Here is an 18,455-nt window from a genome sequence, read left to right as displayed (position 1 = left end):
AAAGAGGGGATATCACTATAGGTCCTACAGACATTAAAAGGATAAAAACTATGATGAACTAACAACATGAATTTAACAACATAGATGACAACATAGATGGACAAATAACCTTGACAGACCAAGAAAGGGAATAGCAGTACCTATTACTTCATTTTGCAGGATATCACTAATTCAAAAATAAATATGCATCCCCATGTTCATTGCAGTGTTGTTTGCAATAGCCAAGATCTGGAAATAGCCCAAGTACCCATCAGTGGATGAATGGGTAAAAAACTATGGTACATTTACAGAACGGAATATTATGTGGCTGTGAAAAGAAGGAAATCTTATCTTTTGCAACAGCATGGATGGACCTGGAGAGTCTAATGCTAAGTGAAATAAGCCAGGCAGAGAAAGACACATACCATATGATCTCACATAGATGTGAAATCTAATGGACACAATAAACTGAGGGACAAAATAGAAACAGAGGCAGGGTCACAGGGAACAGATGGACAGCTGTCACAGGGAAGGGGAAAGAGGGACAGGATCAAAGAAGGTGAAGGAATTAGCCAAAAACAAATGGATAAATACAGACAACAGGTTAGCAATAACCAAAAGAAAAGGTGGGGGTAAAGTGGGGGATGAAACGGGGGTGGAAAGAGACCTTGCATGGAGCATGGTGGAGCACAGTGCAGTAGGTAGAGGGTGCTATATTGAGTGAACTCTTGAAATCATGTCAACACACATACACAAAACAACTAGACAAATAGATGGATTTAAGATTAAAAGAAAAAAATTAGGCCCTGGCCGGTTGATTCAATGGTAGAACATTTGTTCAGCATGTGGATGTCCTGAGTTCAATTCCCAGTCAGGGCTCACAGGAGAAGCAACCATCTGCTTCTCCACCCCTCCCCTATAAATAGCTTGGTGGCAAGCATGGCCCCAGATGGGGGTTGCTAGATGGATCCTGGTCAGGGTGCATGCGGGAGTCTATCTCCCTTCCTCTCACTTGGAAAAGAAGAAAAAAAATTTAAATCCCACAGTGACAAAAAAAGTGTGTGGTTCCAGAGGCAAGAAGTCTACGGATGGCTTTTTAGGGTGCCTCAAAACCTGAGTACTGGCTGTGACAACATAGAGATCTTCATCTTTGCCAAAATGGCAAAAAGCAGGACTTGTTTATATTTTCTCTTAATTATGAAAAATTTCAATCACAAAAGTAGAAGAGTATTATTATGAACCCCCAGATCACATAACCTAGATTTTAAAAAGGATTTTATGGCTCTGGCCGGTGGTTCAGTGGGTACAGCACAGGCCCAGTGTATGAACGTCCTGGTCAGGGCACACAGGAGAAGTGACCATCTGTTTGTCTCCCCCTCTACCTCCCCTTTTTCTTCCCCTTCCCCTCCCTCAGCCAGTGGCTCGACTGGTTCAAGTGACAGCCCCAGGCACTGAGAATAGTTCAGTTGGTCAGAGCTTCAGCCTCAGGCACTAAAAATAGCTTGGTTCTTTTGAGCATTGGCCTAAGACGAGTTGCTTGGTGGATCCCAGTCAGGGCACATGTGGGAGTCTGTCTATCTTCCCTCCTCTCACATAAAAAAATTAAAATAAAAATTATTTTATTTATTTATTTTTTTCAGAGACAGAGAGTCAGACAGGGACAGACAAACATAAACGGAGAGATGAGAAGCATCAATCATTAGTTTTTCATTGTGCATTGTGATACCTTAGTTGTTCATTGATTACTCTTCATATGTGCCTTGACCGCGGGCCTTCAGCAGACCGAGTGACCCCTTGCTTGAGCCAGCGACCTTGGGTTCAAGCTGGTGAACTTTTGCTCAAACCAGATGAGCCCGCACTCAAGCTGGCGACCTTGGGGTCTCGAACCTGGGTCCCTGGCATCCCAGTCCGATTCTCTATCCACTGCGCCACCACCTGGTCAGGCTGATATTATTTATTGATTTTACAGAAAGAGGAGAGGGAGTGAGGGGGGAATGAGAAGCATCAATTCATAGTTGCTTCACTTTAGTTCATTTACTGCTTGTTGTATGTGCCTTGATTGGGCAAGCCTAGGAGTTTGAGTTGGCGACATAGCATTCTGGGTTGATGCTCTATCCACTGCACCACCACAGGCCAGGTCATCACCTAGATTTAATTGTAAACATTTTTCAAAAATTGTTTTAGTTTTTTCTTTGTTGAAATATATTTTTTTTAATCCCAGACATATTTCTTTTTTTTTTTTTAATTTAATTTTTTTTTATTTGTTTTAGAGGAGAGAGAGAGAGAGAGAAAGGGGGGAGAAGCATAAAGCATCAACTCCCATATGTGCCTTGACCAGGCAAGCCCAGGGTTTTGAACTGGCGACCTCAGTATTTCCAGGTCGACACTTTATCCACTGCGCCACCGCAGGTCAGGCCCCAACTCTAATAATTTTGATACTCTTAAACTTTTCTTACTTAATAATTTTTACATCTAACAAAATAATTTCTTAATATGAACCAATACCTGGTGCAAATTTTCTTGGTTGTCCTCCAAAGTATCCTTTTAGAGTTAGTTTGAATCACCTTGTTTTGATTCCTTTTTGTGTGTGTGACAGAGACAGAGAGAGGGATAGATAGGGATAGACTAAGCAGAAAGGGAGAGAGATGAGAAGCATCATTCTTTGTTGCGGCTCCTTAGTCTCCTTAGTTGTTCATTGATTGCTTTCTCATATGTGCCTTGACCGAGGGGCTATAGCAGAGCAAGTGACCCCTTGCTCAAGCCAGCAACCTTGGGCTTCAAGCCAGTGACCTTTGGGCTTAAGCCAGCAACCATGGGGTCATGTCTATGCTCCCATGCTCAAGCATAAACATGGTCAAATGTATACACATACATAGTTTAGATATCATGTGTTCACAACAATACCTCCAACTTCTATCTATCCCTGTAGGGGTCACTGTTGCCTGCCCCTATTTAATATTTGTGTGTCCTTTCTCCTATAATGAGTACCCTGACTTCCAATACCATAAACACATTTACATATTTACTCTATTTTACATTTAAAATAGTTTCACAATCACTTTGCCCATACCACTATAATCTATAAATGTATTTTTTTAATTTAATTTTATTTTATTTATTCATTTTAGAGAGGAGATAGAGAAAGACAGAGAGAGAGAAGGGGGGGAGGAGCTGGAAGCATCAACTCCCATATGTGCCTTGACCAGGCAAGCCCAGGGTTTCGAACCGGCGACCCCAGCATTTCCTGGTCGACGCTTTATCCACTGCGCCACCACAGGTCAGGCTATAAATGTATTTTTTAAAGTTCAGGATTTGTTTGCAATTTTTTCCCATATATTTCTTCAACCTTGTCTAAGACAGCATATTTATCAAATATTGTACACATAACGTATTTGGACTAGTTCATCCTTTCTTCCTTCTTTTAGGGTTGTTATTCATTTGAAACACAATCAGTTTCATTTCTGTCAGTTTGCTTTCAGTTATAGAATTCCCTCCCTTCCAATTCTTATTAATTTATTTTTGCTTAAATATGTATAATGTTAGCATGCTTTCAAAAGTCAACAGTACACAAATAGTATACTCAGAGAAGTATCATTCTCTCCCATACTCCAACCACCCCATTTTGCTCTACATACTTGTTGGGCAAGTGAGTTTGTAAAATTTGTATTTTTTTAGTTTACTCACTTCTATTGTTAGAAAATGGTGCTGGGAAGTGCCAGGTATATGTGGCTGTGAGCCTGACCAGGCGGTGGCACAGTGGATAGAGCGTCGGACTGGGATGCGGAAGAGCCAGGTTCGAGACCCCGAGGTCGCCAGCTTGAGCACGAGCTCATCTGGCTTGAGCAAAAAGCTCACCACCTTGAGCCCAAGGTCGCTGGTTCAAGCAAGGGGTTACCTGGTCTGCTGAAGGCCCGTGGTCAAGGCACATATGAGAAAGCAATCAATGAACAACTAAGGTGTCGCAAGGAAAAACTGATGATTGATGCTTCTCATCTCTCTCTGTTTCTGTCTGTCTGTCCCTATCTATCCCTCTCTCTGACTCTTTCTGTCTCTGTAAAAAAAAATAATAATAAATTGCAAATTACCTTCTTGCTTGGGAAGGGCCATTGTTTTGCTAATGTTTGCTGGAGGAGAGATTTTTGCGCCAGACAGTTTTGAAAAGAGAGAGCAGAAAGAAGCCATATTTGCAGAGTGAGAGAGGAGAGAATGCAGGCAACCTTAGCATTCTAGGTCAATGCCTTACCTACTGTGCCACTACAGGTCAAGCTTCTTTTGATTTATTTTTAATTTTTATTAAATATATATATATTTTTTTTGTCTGTGAGTGTTCTGTTTATTTTTTATTATTATTATTTTTCTTTGTTTTCTGGTAGTTTTTCTCTTTAGTATTTATTTATTTTTATTCTTAATTTATTTTTTGTAGTAGTTTTTTCTTTGATTTCTTAACAATACCACTCTCAAATGCCATCAAGGCAAAAGAAAACCAATATCATGGCTGCCCAATAAAGAGACACAGTTCAAAAAGATAACAAAAATATCTCTAGAAAATAATCTCAATCACATGGAAACCTTGGAGTTAAATGATAAATAATTCAAAATTAAAGTTCTGAAAATACTCAATAAGATGCAAGAAAACACTGATAGGCAATTTAATAAGCTCAGAAAAAAAAATGAACAAAACAAGTTCTTTGCCAAGGAGATTGACTTTAAAAACAGAGATAAAGAATTCAATACATGAATTGAAAAATGAGCTAGGAAGTTTAGCTAACAGAATAAGCCATATAGAGGAGAAAATCAGAGACATAAAAGACAGGGAAGAAAAAGAGACTCATAAATTAAAAATATAATAGAACTCTATGAGAATTGTCTGACTACATCACAAAGAGCAATATGAGAATAATGGGTATATAATTCTAGCAAATCAAATACAACAATACATTAAAAAATACACGATTATCGCCTGACCTGTGGTGGCGCAGTGGATAAAGCGTCGACCTGGAAATGCTGAGGTCGCCGGTTCGAAACCCTGGGCTTGCCTGGTCAAGGCACATATGGGAGTTGATGCTTCCAGCTCCTCCCTCCTTCTCTCTCTCTGTCTCTCTCTCACCTTTTCTCTCTCCTCTCTAAAATAAATAAATAAAATTAAAAAAAAAAAAGAAAAGAAAAATTAAAAAAAAAATACATGATTATCAAGAGGGATTCATTTCAGGAACACAAGAATAGTTTAACATACGTTAAGTTGATCAATGTAATACACCACATCAACTAAACAAAGGACAAAAATAACATGATTTCATCAATAGATTAGAAACAATAAACAAATATAGTAAAGTTGCAGGATACAGAGCCAATATACAAAAGTCTACTGCTTTCCTATATGCCAACAATAACACTTCAGAAAATAAACTGAGGCCTGACCAAGAGGTGGCACAGTGGATAGAGCGTTTGACTGGAATACAGAGGACCCAGGTTCGAAACCCTGAGGTCACCGGCTTGAGTGAGAGTTCATCTGATTTGAGCACAGCTCACCAGCTTGAACCCAGCTTGTATGGTCTTTGGCTTGAGCAAGGGGTCACTCAGTCTGCTGTATCCCCCGGTCAAGGCACATATGAGAAAGCAACCAATGAACAAACAACTAAGGTGTCACAACAAAGAATTGATGCTTCTCATCTCTCTCCTTTCCTGTCTGTACCTGTCTGTCCCTCTTTCTGTCTCTCTCTCTCTGTCTCTGTCACACACAAAAAAAGAAAATAAATGGAATAAAAACAATTCTTTTTACAATTGCAACAAAAAACAAAAATAAAAAACTAGAAATAAACTTAATAAAGGATGTGAAGGACCTATATATTGAAAAGTACAAAGCATTATTTAAAAAACTGAAATTTAATGCAATTCCCATTAAAATCCTAATGTCATTTAAAAGAAAATAGAGTAAAAATTACCAGATTTGTATGGTACTGTGAAAAATGCTGAATAGCCAAAGCAATTCTGAGGGGAAAAAGAGCTGGTGGTATCACACTACCTGACTTCAAACTATACTACAGAGTCATGATAATCAAAACAGCATGGTGGTGGCAGAAAAAGAGACATACAGACCGAAGAAACCAAATCAAGAGGCCAGAAATAAAGCCAAAGACAAAAAATCTTTGACAAAAGAGCCAAAAACACAGTGGAGAAATGAAAGCCTTTTCAATAAATGGTGCTGGGAAATTTGGGAAGCCACATGCAAAAGAATAAAACTTGACTAAAGTTTGTCCCCATGCACCAAAATTAATTCAAAATGGGTCAAAGACCCAAATATAACAGCTGAAACAATAAATTACATAGAAGAAAACATAGGTTCTAAACTCTTGGACCTAGATCGTAGAGAACATTTTATGAATCTGTGACACCAAAGGCAATGGAATTAAAGGCAAAAATAAATGAATGGGAGTACATCAAACTAAAAAGCTTATGCACATTAAAAGAAACTGACAAACAGAAAGGCAGCCAACCAAATGGGAGAAAATATTCACAAACAACAGACCTGATAAGGGGTTAATATCCAAAATATATAAAGAGCTCACAAAATTCAACAACAAACAAGCAAACAATCCAATTAAAAAATGGGGAGAGGAACTGAACAGACAATTCTCCCATGAAGACATACAAATGGCCAACAGACATATGAAAAGATGCTCATCTTCACTAGCTTTTTGAGAAATGCAAATCAAAACTGCAATGAGATACCACCTCACACCTGTTACACTGTTGTCAACAAGACAAGTAATAACAAGTGTTGGAGAGGCTGTGGAGGAAAAGGAACCCTCATTCACTGCTGGTGGGAATGTAAACTGGTACAGGCATTATGGAAGAAAGTATGGTAGTACCTCAAATAATTAAGACTAAAAGCCTGACTGGTGGTGGCACAGAGGATAGAGCATTGATCTGGGATACTGAGGTCCCTGGTTCAAAACCCGAGGTTGTTGGCTTGAGTGCAGGCTCATGTGGCTTGAGCATAGGGTCATTAGCTTGAGTGTGGGATCATTTCCATGATCCCATGGTCGATGGCTTGAAGCCCAAGGTTGCTGGCTTGAGCAAGGGTTCACTGACTTGTCTGAAGCCCCCTGTATGAGAAGCAATAACGAACAACTAAAGTGACTCAACTACAAGTTGATGCTTCTCAGCACTCTCTTTCTTTGCTTTTTTCTCTCTCTAAAAAAAGAAAAAAACTAGAATTATCATTTGACACAGCAATCCCTCTACTGAGTATCTACCCAAAAAACTTGAAAAAAAAATTTTTTTAACTTGAAAATTTTAATACACAAAGACATATACACTTCCATGTTCATTGCAGCATTGTTCATGGTGGCCAAGACATGGAAATAACCATACTGTCCCTCAAAAGAGGATTGGCTAAAGAAGATATAGTACATATATACAATGGAATACTACTCAGCCATAAAAAATGATGATATATTGCCATTTATGACAACATGGATGGACCTTGAGAACCTTATACTGAGTGAAATAAGTAAATCAGAAAAAGCTAAGAACTATATGATTTTACACATAGGTGGGATATAAAACTGAGACTCATGGACATAGATAAAAGTGAAGTGGTACTGAGGGAGGAGGACAACGGGGAGGGGAGTGAAGAGGGACAAATATATGGTGATGGAAAATAATTTGACTTTGGGTGATGAGCACACAATGCAATCAACAGTTCATATGCTATAGTAATGTTTATCTGAAACCTACGTACTCTTACTGATCAATTTCACCCCATTAAATTGAATTTTTTCTTTTTATTAGAAAAGTACAAAAAGTCATACCTTTGCTTCTTTTCCCCCCAATATGGATGCCTTTTACAGTGGTACCCTGAGATACGAGCAGACCAACATAAGATTTTTTTTTTAAAGATACAAGCTGCGACTGTGTCCATATTTTTGTTCGAGATCCAAGAGAAATTCTGAGATATAAGTCATGATTTGGGAAGCTGCCGCTAGTTGGCGCATTGGCGCAGGGGTCCAGTATCGGCAGCACAACATCAGCATCTTGTTCTTTCTCACGTGTTACCTGCAAAATCAAGTAGAATCTCGTGTGCTGTACTCATTCTTGCATCATTTTTGCATTTTTTTACTAACTTTTTTTGTGTGCTATCATGGGGCTGAAGAAAGTGAGTGTAAATGACAGTGGTGAGAAGAAGAAGAGAATGATGTCGATAGAAGTAAAGCAAGAAATAATAAAAAAACATGAGCATGGTGTATGAGCGATTGAACTGGCAAGGCTGTATGACCGCAATACATCTACAATTTGTATCATCCTTAAACAAAATGATGCCATCAAAAGCGCAAATCTAGCGAAAGGAACTACAATTCTGTCCCAATTAAGGACAAATATCCATGAAGAAATGGAGAAGCTTCTGCTGGTATGGGTGAAAGAGAAAGAGCTGGCAGGAGATACAGTGACGGAGACTAATATGCAAAAAGGCACGTATTATTTATGGTGACCTGAAGAAGAAAGAACCATCAACCTCAAAAGAGGCAGCAGAAGATACGTTTAAGGCAAGTCATGGCTGGTTTGAAAATTTCAAGAAGAGATCTGGCATCCACTCGGTGGTGAGGCCTGGTGCAGCTGCGAGTGCTGACGTTAGGGCAGCTGAGGAGTACATCACATGTCTTGCTGCGCTTATCACAAAGGAAGGCTACATCCCCAACAAGTGTTCAACTGTGACGAAACAGAATTGTTCTGGAAAAAAATGTCCCGGAGGACTTTCATCACCACAGAGGAGAAGCTGCCAGGCCATAAACCCATGAAGGGCCGTTTGACCCTTGCATTGTGTACAAATGCTAGCTGTGACTGTAAAGTAAAGCCATTGCTAGTGTATCATTCCGAAAATCCTCGAGCCTTTAAGACTCACAATATTCTTTTTTTTTTTTTTTTTTTTGTATTTTTCTGAAGCTGGAAACTGGGAGGCAGTCAGACAGACTCCTGCATGCACCCGACTGGGATCCACCCGGCTTGCCCACCAGGGGGCGGTGCTCTGCCCCTCCGGGGCATCGCTCTGTTGCTACGAGCCACTCTAGCGCCTGGGGCAGAGGCCAAGGAGCCATCCCCAGTGCCCGGGCCATCTTTGCTCCAATGGAGCCTCGTTGCGGGAGAGGAAGGAGAGGGGGAGGGGTGGAGAGGCACATGGGTGCCTCTCCTGTGTGCCCTGGCTGGGAATCGAACCCGGGACCTCTGCACGCCAGGCCGACGCTCTACCACTGAGCCAACCGGCCAGGGCTGGTCAGGCTTATTGTTTTAAACATAAATGGATGTTGTATCTAACCAAATGCCTTTTTTGCATCTGTTGATAAGATCATAGGATTTTTGTTCTTTGTTTTGTTAATGTGGTGCATTACATTGATCAATTTACATATGTTGAACTACCCTTGTGCTCCTGGAATGAGTCTCTCTTGATCATGATGCTTTATTTTTTAAATTTGTTTTTTATTCAATTTGCTAGTATTTAGTTTAGGATTTTTGCATCTGTATTCATTAGAGAAATTAGTCTTTAGTTTTCTTTTTGTGTGTTGTCCTTGCAGGTTTTGGTATGAGAGTCATGTTGGCCTCATAAAATGTGCTAAGGAGTATTGGTTCTTCAGCTTTTTGGAAAACTTTGAGAAGCATAGGTTCCAAATCTTTGAATGTTTGGTAGAATTCACTAGTGTAGCCATCTAGTCCTGGACTTTAATTTTGGGGGAGAGTTTTGTTTTTTTTTTTACAGAGCCAGAGAGAGGGATAGACAAGGACAGACAGACAGGAACAGAGAGATGGGAAGCATCAATCATCAGTTTTTCGTTGCGCATTGCGACACCTTAGTTGTTCATTGATTGCTTTCTTATATGTGCCTTGACCGCGGGCCTTCAGCAGACTGAGAGTAACCCCTTGCTTGAGCCAGAGGCTGGTGAGCTTTTTGCTCAAACCAGATGAGCCCGCGCTCAAGCTGGCAACCTCGGAGTATCGAACCTGGGTCCTTCCGCATCCCAGTCCGACGCTCTATCCACTGCGCCACTGCCTGTCAGGCTTGGGGGAGAGTTTTGATTGTTGTTTCTATTTCCTCCCTGCTTATGGGTCTATTTAGGTTTTCCATTTCTTCATGACTCAGTCTAGGATGAATGTATAGTTCTAGGAACTTACCATTTCTTCTAGATTGTTAAATTTGGTGGCGTACGTTCTTTCATAGTATTCTAGTATGATTTTTTGTATATCTATGTTTGTGGTAATTGCTCTCTTTCATTTCAAATTTTGTTTTTATGTGTCTCATCTCTTTTTTTCTTAGTGAGCCTAGCTTGAGTTTGTCAATTTTATTGATCTTTTCAAAGAACCAGCTCTTGGTTGTATTAACTTTTTTATAGTTTTTTTTTTTGTTGTTCTTTATGTCAGTTAGTTTTGCTCTAAATTTTACTATTTCCTTTCCTCTATTGACTAAGGGTTGCTTTTATTCTTTTTTTTTCTAGTTTTTTCAGATGTGATGTTAGATGTGTGTTTACTTGGAATTTCTCGTTTCTTGATATAAGCCTATGGAATAATCTGATTTGGCCTGTCAGAAAATCTGATGGAAGTTGGCAAATGATGGTGGATTACAGGACATTAAATAAAGTTACTCCACCACTCACTGCTGCTGTTCCTGATGTTGTAACTATCACAGAACAGGTTCAACAGCATTCAGGCACTTGATATGCACTAACTGATCTGGCCAACACCATTACCATACCTTTATCCCCTATGGCAGGGGTTGGGAACCTTTTTGGCTGAGAGAGCCATGAACGCCACATATTTTAAAATGTAATTCCATGAGAGCCATACAACGACCCGTGGACCTTTTGCATTATCCAATAAAAATTTGGTGTTGTCCCGGAGGACAGCTGTGATTGGCTCCAGCCACCCACAACCATGAACATGAGCAGTAGAAAATGAATGGATTGTAATATATGAGAATGTTTTATATTTTTATTATTAAAGATTTGTCTGCAAGCCAGATGCAGCCATCAAAAGAGCCATATCTGGCTCGCGAGCCATAGGGTCCCGACCCCTGCCCTATGGTATGGTATCAATTAGCCTTCACTTGGGATGGGAGACAATATGCCTTTACCTGGCTGCCCCAAGGGTATCTGCATAGACCTACAGTATGTCATCGACAAGTAGCCAACACCTAGGTGAGTGAGTCATTACACAGATGATATCTTAATCCAAGGAAATACTGAGGCCATAGTTTTGCAATGATTAGATCAAATAAAGGATGGGAATTTTTTTGTTTGTTTCTTTGTCTGGTGATGTTGTGTAGCTTATTGTTGTGGTGATTCTTTTTCTTTATTCTACTTTAGGTTACATAAGTTCAAAACCCTTTTGATTTTGCCTTGATTAGTTTTAATTGTTATTAATCATAATAAATTTCCCCCCTAAAATCCATCCGTGAGTAATTGCAACTCTACTGAAAGGTTGAAGCTGGGTGGCCAGTGCACTGGGGAAGAGGAAAGTCTATTGTCACTCTACCTTGGCAACTGGCAGGTTGGTATAAACCCCCGACCAGGTCAAACTTTTTTGTTAAAGAGGCCTAATCTTAAAGGCACCCTGAACCTAAACCTTACATGTACTGCACCTCCTGCACAGCACACTCTCCTCCTCTCACTTGGAAAAGAAGAAGAAGAAAGACAGCTGTGTTGACCTTGACTACAGCAGATGCAGAGGAGTGATGGGGGTTTAGCTAGACTGCAATGGGTTGAGGAGTTAATGGATGGTAAGAAGAAAAGACAAGGTGAACTCAATAGGATTGACACTGAAGTAGGGGAGGAGATAAAGCAGAATCCCATCAGGAGGTAGGGTGGGAAGGTTTGTTTTTTAAGTGAGAGGAGGGGAGATAGACAGACTCATGCATGCGCCTGACCAGGATTCACCGGGGGCCGATACTCAAATCAACTGAGCTATCCTCAGCACCCAGGGCCAATACTCAAACCAATTGAGCCAGTGGCTGCAAACAGAAGAGAGAGAGGAGAGGCAGAAGGTGGGGGGGAGAGAAGCAGATGGTGGCTCCTCATGTGTGCCCTGACTGGGGATCAAACCCAGGACATTGGCATGCTGGGCACATGCTCTATCCACTGAGTTAACTGACCAGGGTCAGAAGATTTTTATATAGGAGAAACCCATATATATTTGATAGGCTGTTGGGGCCAAATCAGTGGAGATGGTCGTCTTGAAGATATAAAAGAAAAGTGGAATTTGGGGATACTTGTGTAAGTAAGGTCCTTGGAGAAAACAAGTGAGAATGAGGTCAAGGACCCAACTAGACGAATTAGCTTTAGATCCAGGTAGAAGGTATGTGGATGGATGTATTTTTCCACTATAGTACGAGGAATAAGAAAAGATAGGTGAGATTGTAGGTATGACAAGAAGAGAATTGTTAAAGAAAAAAAAGTACTCAATAACACTTGTTAAAGCATGATAGGGAAGATTTCATTCAAGGGGGAAGACTATTTTGGTAGATATAGGGACTACTGAGATGGAATTCTTCAGTGGGGAAAAATATTGGGTTTGACTTTGAATACAGCATGGGCAAGTGGAAATTTATAGCCAAGGAGCAGGGTAGGGGTTAGTGGGTAAAAAATTACTAAGAGGAAAGATGGGTAAGGGGGGAGTTCGGCTAAACTAGCCTAATGGGATTCTTGCTGAAGGTAGGCTAGGGTGACCAGGCATCACCTGGGGAAGTGGAGGATAGGGAACCTGACTAGATATGAAGGGTGATCATATCCATATGATTGGATTGGTTGGAGGCTCTTGGCCAAACTGGATTTTACAAGGAAGTGCACAGATGGGCCTAAGAGAAGGTTCAGGGGCCTGTCTCATCTAATACATTCTTTCTTTTGAGTAAAGTAAAACAGTTATTTTCTGGGAGTGTGCAGAGAGTAAAAAAAGACTTGGATTTGTAGGGCAATCTCTAAAGATGCACAATTTCCCCAACAGTGCTTAGATCCTCGGGTGCAAGAGCACCAAATGTTGTCAAAAACATATTCAGACGTGGGTAAGGAGAGATATTCAGAGAGACTATTCAGAGAGAATGCTGCAACTTCAGGTTCTGTCAGTCTCAAAATCCAACAAAGGCTTTTTTTTTTTTTAAAGGGAGGGGACTAACAGAAACTTTTAAGGAGAAAATAAACAAGTAAGGAGGTAAGCAGACAGGATAGTCAGGTTCATCTGACAGGAACGTTTCTCTTTGTGTTCAGCCAATAGCCGATTCTCAGAAAGAACTGTTAAGGGAGGATGTTCTGCTTTTAGTGCTTGCTCAAACTTGAGGTCAGCAAAATTTCAGGGGCTTGCTGGGAAGACAGAAGCCTGACTAATGTTTGGTCAAGCCAAGGCAGAGGGTAAAAATATGGGCAACTGTGAACATTTGGTCAATGTGGATAGCTGGATTGATCTACAGTGGGAGATTTTGCTAAGTATGGGGAAAAATAGGCAGTGAAGATTAAGTATGATGGCAGAGGAATAGATAAATCAAACTAAATGGTATTTAGGCTAGATAGAGAAGGAAATAAAGTCAGCAAGAAGCTAATCAATAGGGAGAAAGACCAATAATTGGAGTCCTTGACACAGTTGAAGAATAGGTATGGAAAGTATAAACAAAAGAACAGGAGGCAATATTGCTCTGGCTTAATGATCCCAGGGTCAGGTGCTGTGATAAGGCGTCAAGGAACTGCAAAACTGTTGATACTGGTATTTCATGAGAAGAGCCAGGCCCCCCCCCCGACCCCTCCCTTCTGAGGAGAAACAAAAACCCAAGAGAAAGAAATTAAAGGAGCAAAAGTTACTAGTTAATCCAGGGGTCCCCAAACTTTTTACACAGGGGGCCAGTTCACTGTCCCTCAGACCATTGGAGGGCCGGACTATAAAAAAAACTATGAACAAATCCCTATGCACACTGCACATATCTTATTTTAAAGTAAAAAAAACAAAACGGGAACAAATACAATATTTAAAATAAAGAACAAGTAAATTTAAATCAACAAACTGACCAGAATTTCAATGGGAACTATGCTCCTCTCACTGACCACCAATGAAAGAGGTGCCCCTTCCAGAAGTGCGGCAGGGGCCGGATAAATGGCCTCAGGGGGCCGCATGTGGCCTGCGGGCTGTAGTTTGGGGACCCCTGAGTTTATCATAGTTTAACTATAGTTCTCTGGAAGGACTAAGGCCACTACTTGCTAGACAGAGCAAAGAAGGTAGAACTTATCTGAAAACTTCCTCTTCCCCTTCCTTAAGAGCCTTTAGGAGATAATGTTTACATATCTTAATTAAAAATTTCTATAACTCTTCCTCTCCTCCTGGAGTCATGAGAGTGATATATACCTCTAGACAAAGGGATCATGAGCCCACTCCCCTTGCTTGGAAAACCTGCATTCTGTAACATCTTCTATGCTTTTTAATAATCATTCCTTTTCAAATTCTTTATATGTATAAAATTTGTAAACTAAGCAAGCAAGGATTAGCTTATTAAGTTTCTTAATAAGTTAGTCCAACACTTTTAGTAAAGGTAATTTCATTTAGCTTCTCTCCTTATCCTAAGTTAAACATTTCATTTCCCACTGTTGTGGGGACAGGGGTAGGTGGTAGACCCTAGAAGATTTGGGAATATCTTTGATATGTAAAACATTCATCACTACTGTGTTGAAATGTAAAACAATATTTACCTCTACTGTGTTGGGAATGTAAAGCATTTATCACTTCTGTGTTATCTTGTGGTCTTGATGTCTAGGAATGTTTTCCTTTTAATAGATCCTATAGATAAATGTTGTAAGCTTATCAGTAAATGACTTTTGTATCATGCTCCCTCTCCTTTTCCCCAACCAGTATATGATCATGTCTATATAACCAGCCTCAGCACTATGATCTAGGCTGCACGAGTTGGGTTAGCTATACCCTGTATCAGTCATATGTAGCCGGCTTATTAATAAATCTCCTCCTAAAATTTCTTCTGTAACTTGCATTGGTGTCTCTATGTAACCCATGGACTACACTATTTTATAACAGTGCCAGGCAACTTAAGGACTACCCTTGTAGTATGAAACTTGTTGAAATGATTTAAACTAGCCAATCTTAAAGTGCTCACCCTGTCCTGCCTTTTCCAGAGAAACCCCAGTAAAGGTCATGACTAAAGCCTTCCCCTCGTTCCTGTCTTCTGACTACTAACCATCTGGTGTCTGTGCTAGTCCTGTTTCTAGGACCTGTGAGTATAACAAGTTGATTTCCTGAGCATCTCCTCTGTCTCCTCTTCTGGCTGCACCTGACTGATCATCTCATAAAAGAATCCTGTGATCTCTTGGGATTCAGACCATATTCTCATTGTAAGTCAGTTACTGAGGGATTTAGAGGCCAAATGTAAAGATAATAGTGTTTGGCTGATATCCTGGGTAGTCGTCAGTAAAATGCAGTTGGAAAGAAACAGCTATAGTCCGTAGTACTAAGGAAAAGCAGTATGACGTCTGGAGTCAAGATTTCTTGGATTCAAATCCCAGCTCTACCACTGAGGGCAAGTTTATGCATCTGTAAAATGAGTATATTATTAAAACTAACCTGTATTAGGGAATGAAAGTAGGGAGATGAATGAGGAGGCTCCTATAATAATAATTCATAGGAAAGAGGATGGTGGGTTTGAACCAGGGAGAAAGAAGTAGTAGAAATGAACAGTATTAGGCAGATCTGGATCTAGCTACTGTAACAAATAAACACCAACATTTCAATAGCTTAAAGGGGAACTGAGGCTTAGGTTTCATTTGTATACATGCATGGCAGATATCCCTGGGCAGGAGGGAGCACCCCTGTGCTGTTAGTTAGGACCACGGTCTCAAGGTCTGGGAGGTTCTTACTAAATGTTATTCTTGTTCAATGTTAAAATGTAGTACATTATTTTGTACACCAGCTGTATAGGACAAGCTTGACAAGAACTCAAGGGGGAAAAATGTAGACAACTATTTAAAAAGAAGGAAAGGTGTTGGGCAGATAAAATACATTATGCTCACTTTGTTAAAGATGATGCTGCCCACGTGGAAGCCTGTCTCCCAGGTGATATTAGTTCCCTTCTTGCTTGGGATGGGCGTAATTATAATAATGTGTGGAGGGGACAGGCTGTAAGCAGGAAGAGTCATTATAGCCCAAGGTTTAATTTTAAGACTAAGCCTTTACTACCCTTTTTGATATAGGGTGGTGCACTCTCATGAGGTGATAAGAGATCTGAGGTGATCTCTTGGGATTCAGACCATATTCTCATTGTAAGTCAGTTACTGAGGGATTTAGAGGCCAAATGTAAAGATAAGTGACTTTGACTCAGAGACTTTCTTGTTTGTACATTGGATTAAAGGTTTTGAATCTACACTATAAAGTAGGGCAGACTGGGAGCTTGCTCTCTCTTGGTTCCTGAGATTAGCATTAGAGCGGAGAGCAGAGAAAGGCCTCCTCGAAAAGGCCAGGAGAAGTAGCCAAGATGGTGGAGTGCTGAGTAAGAAGCCAGTTTGTGCAGAGTTTGTGCAGGGAGAAGGAGATGGGGAACAGAGGTGAATAAGTCTGGTGAGAAACCTTTGATTCTAGGAAACTCAGAAAAGTCAGTAGCTTTGTGAGCACTGAATGAGTGGGTTTTGGAGGCCAGTGTGTGTTTTTACTTGCCCACCGGGTGCAAGCTAGGATTAAAGCTAATGGCCCACCAGTTGTTGGCTTTATTTCATTACCATCTGTCCAAATCTAATGCAAACTTCCATGGGCCAGGGGGCTGTGATGGTGGCCCTGGATACTGGCTTTACAAAAGGAAAGGAAAGGAAGGGAAAGGGGAAAGGGAAAGGAAAATAAGAAATCAACGGTGTAATTGACCAAATAGTACCTATAGAAATGGCTAAGCCTCTTTCCGGGAGATGAGGTTTTGGATGTGAGTCCGTCTTTACTTGCTGCAAGTAAATAAAACTACCTAACAACAACCACATCTTGTTCTTGAATATAACACCCCAAGCAGCGAACACCTTAAGTTCGGTAACAAGTTGGCCTGACCCGGAAGTAAAGCCCAAGGAACGTGGCCGCAAGCATACTGGAAACTGTTGTCTACACAACGAGGCACATTGGGGCTGGAGTTCCCTGTCATTTCCCTTCTATCGCCAGGGGAACGGGGGCTGAAGGTAAAGGCGAAACTCACGGAACTTGGGAAGAAATAGCACTGGAAACCGCAGTTTTCCCAACGCACAACATGCAGCAGACTGGAAAACCTACTCCCCCGGCTGCCACGTTCCCTGGAGAGGTGGAGGAACGGAGTGACCTGGGGTCCGCATCACATGGACGCTGGGAAATGTAGTCCTGTCTTACCGCCCCAAATGGGAGTTGTAGTCTACTTGCTATGATGAGCGTTGTTCCCAAGCCCCTTCCACGGAGGACAACTCTCCTGCCCCCTGGAGATCCCAGGCTCCTCCCGCCCAGCCACTTCGTGCCGTTCTCCCGGCCTCTCCCTTCCTGTGTCAGTCTCTGAACTGGAGCCTCGAGACCCGGGAAGGAAGGCCAGAGAGCGCGGGAGAGATCCAGGAAGGCAGTCCTCGACCCCGAGGAGGATTTGGGGCTTCAGACTCCGTGGGACTCGGGGGCTTTTATCATACAGGACGCAAGGAGACGCTTTATAATGACAAGTGCCACCTGAATTCGAGGGCCGCTGATGCAGGGCCTCTGTCATAAAGGCCAGCGCCTCTGGCTCACATCCCCGCAGGTCAGGTGATAATGGCGTAATAGCTAAGAACGGGCCTGGAGTCTGACTTGGTCCTGCCACGTTCTAGCAGTGTGGCTTGGAAAGGGTCCGATTGTACCTTTAAGTGGGGCCGTACGTTCAGCAAATAAAAATGCGGGACACCAAGTAAGTTTGAATTTCAGTTAAATAGGTAATTATTTTTTTAGCATAAGTATCTTAGGCCAGACACTGTTTATTGGAATTCCAATTTAACGGGGAATCAAATTTAATTTCATTTTATCTGGCAACTCTGATTTAAGGCATTATATGAGACAAGGCATGAACAAACATTTATCAGTGCCTGATGTGATGAAGTTTATATAAAAAGGCCAAACTCCTCCCACCCCCTCCCCCAACACATTAGTATCTCTAGTCAAATGGCTGTACTGTCTGAAATGGCTACTCCTTAGGAAAGCTATGCTGTCATATAAGGTCTGTTTAAATGTCCTTTCCACCCTACTGCACTATAGTGACTCTGCTCTCCTATTAAAGAGACATTCTCCCTGTCCTCCCAACACTTGGCACATTGGCACATTCATGTGTGGATTTTCAGATTTTTAGTCAGGTTGGGGCTGAGTTACTAGACAAGAATGTTGGGGGTGGAAGGGTTGGGGGGTGGTCTGAACCATTATGATGTCGGAGCCGGAGACATTTTCTGTGTAACTAGAGCAGGGGTCCCCAAACTATGGCCCGCGGGCCGCATGCG

Source organism: Saccopteryx bilineata, chromosome 9 (genome assembly GCF_036850765.1).
Source record: "Saccopteryx bilineata isolate mSacBil1 chromosome 9, mSacBil1_pri_phased_curated, whole genome shotgun sequence".
NCBI lineage: Eukaryota > Metazoa > Chordata > Mammalia > Chiroptera > Emballonuridae > Saccopteryx > Saccopteryx bilineata.
This window is presented reverse-complemented; position numbering follows the sequence as displayed.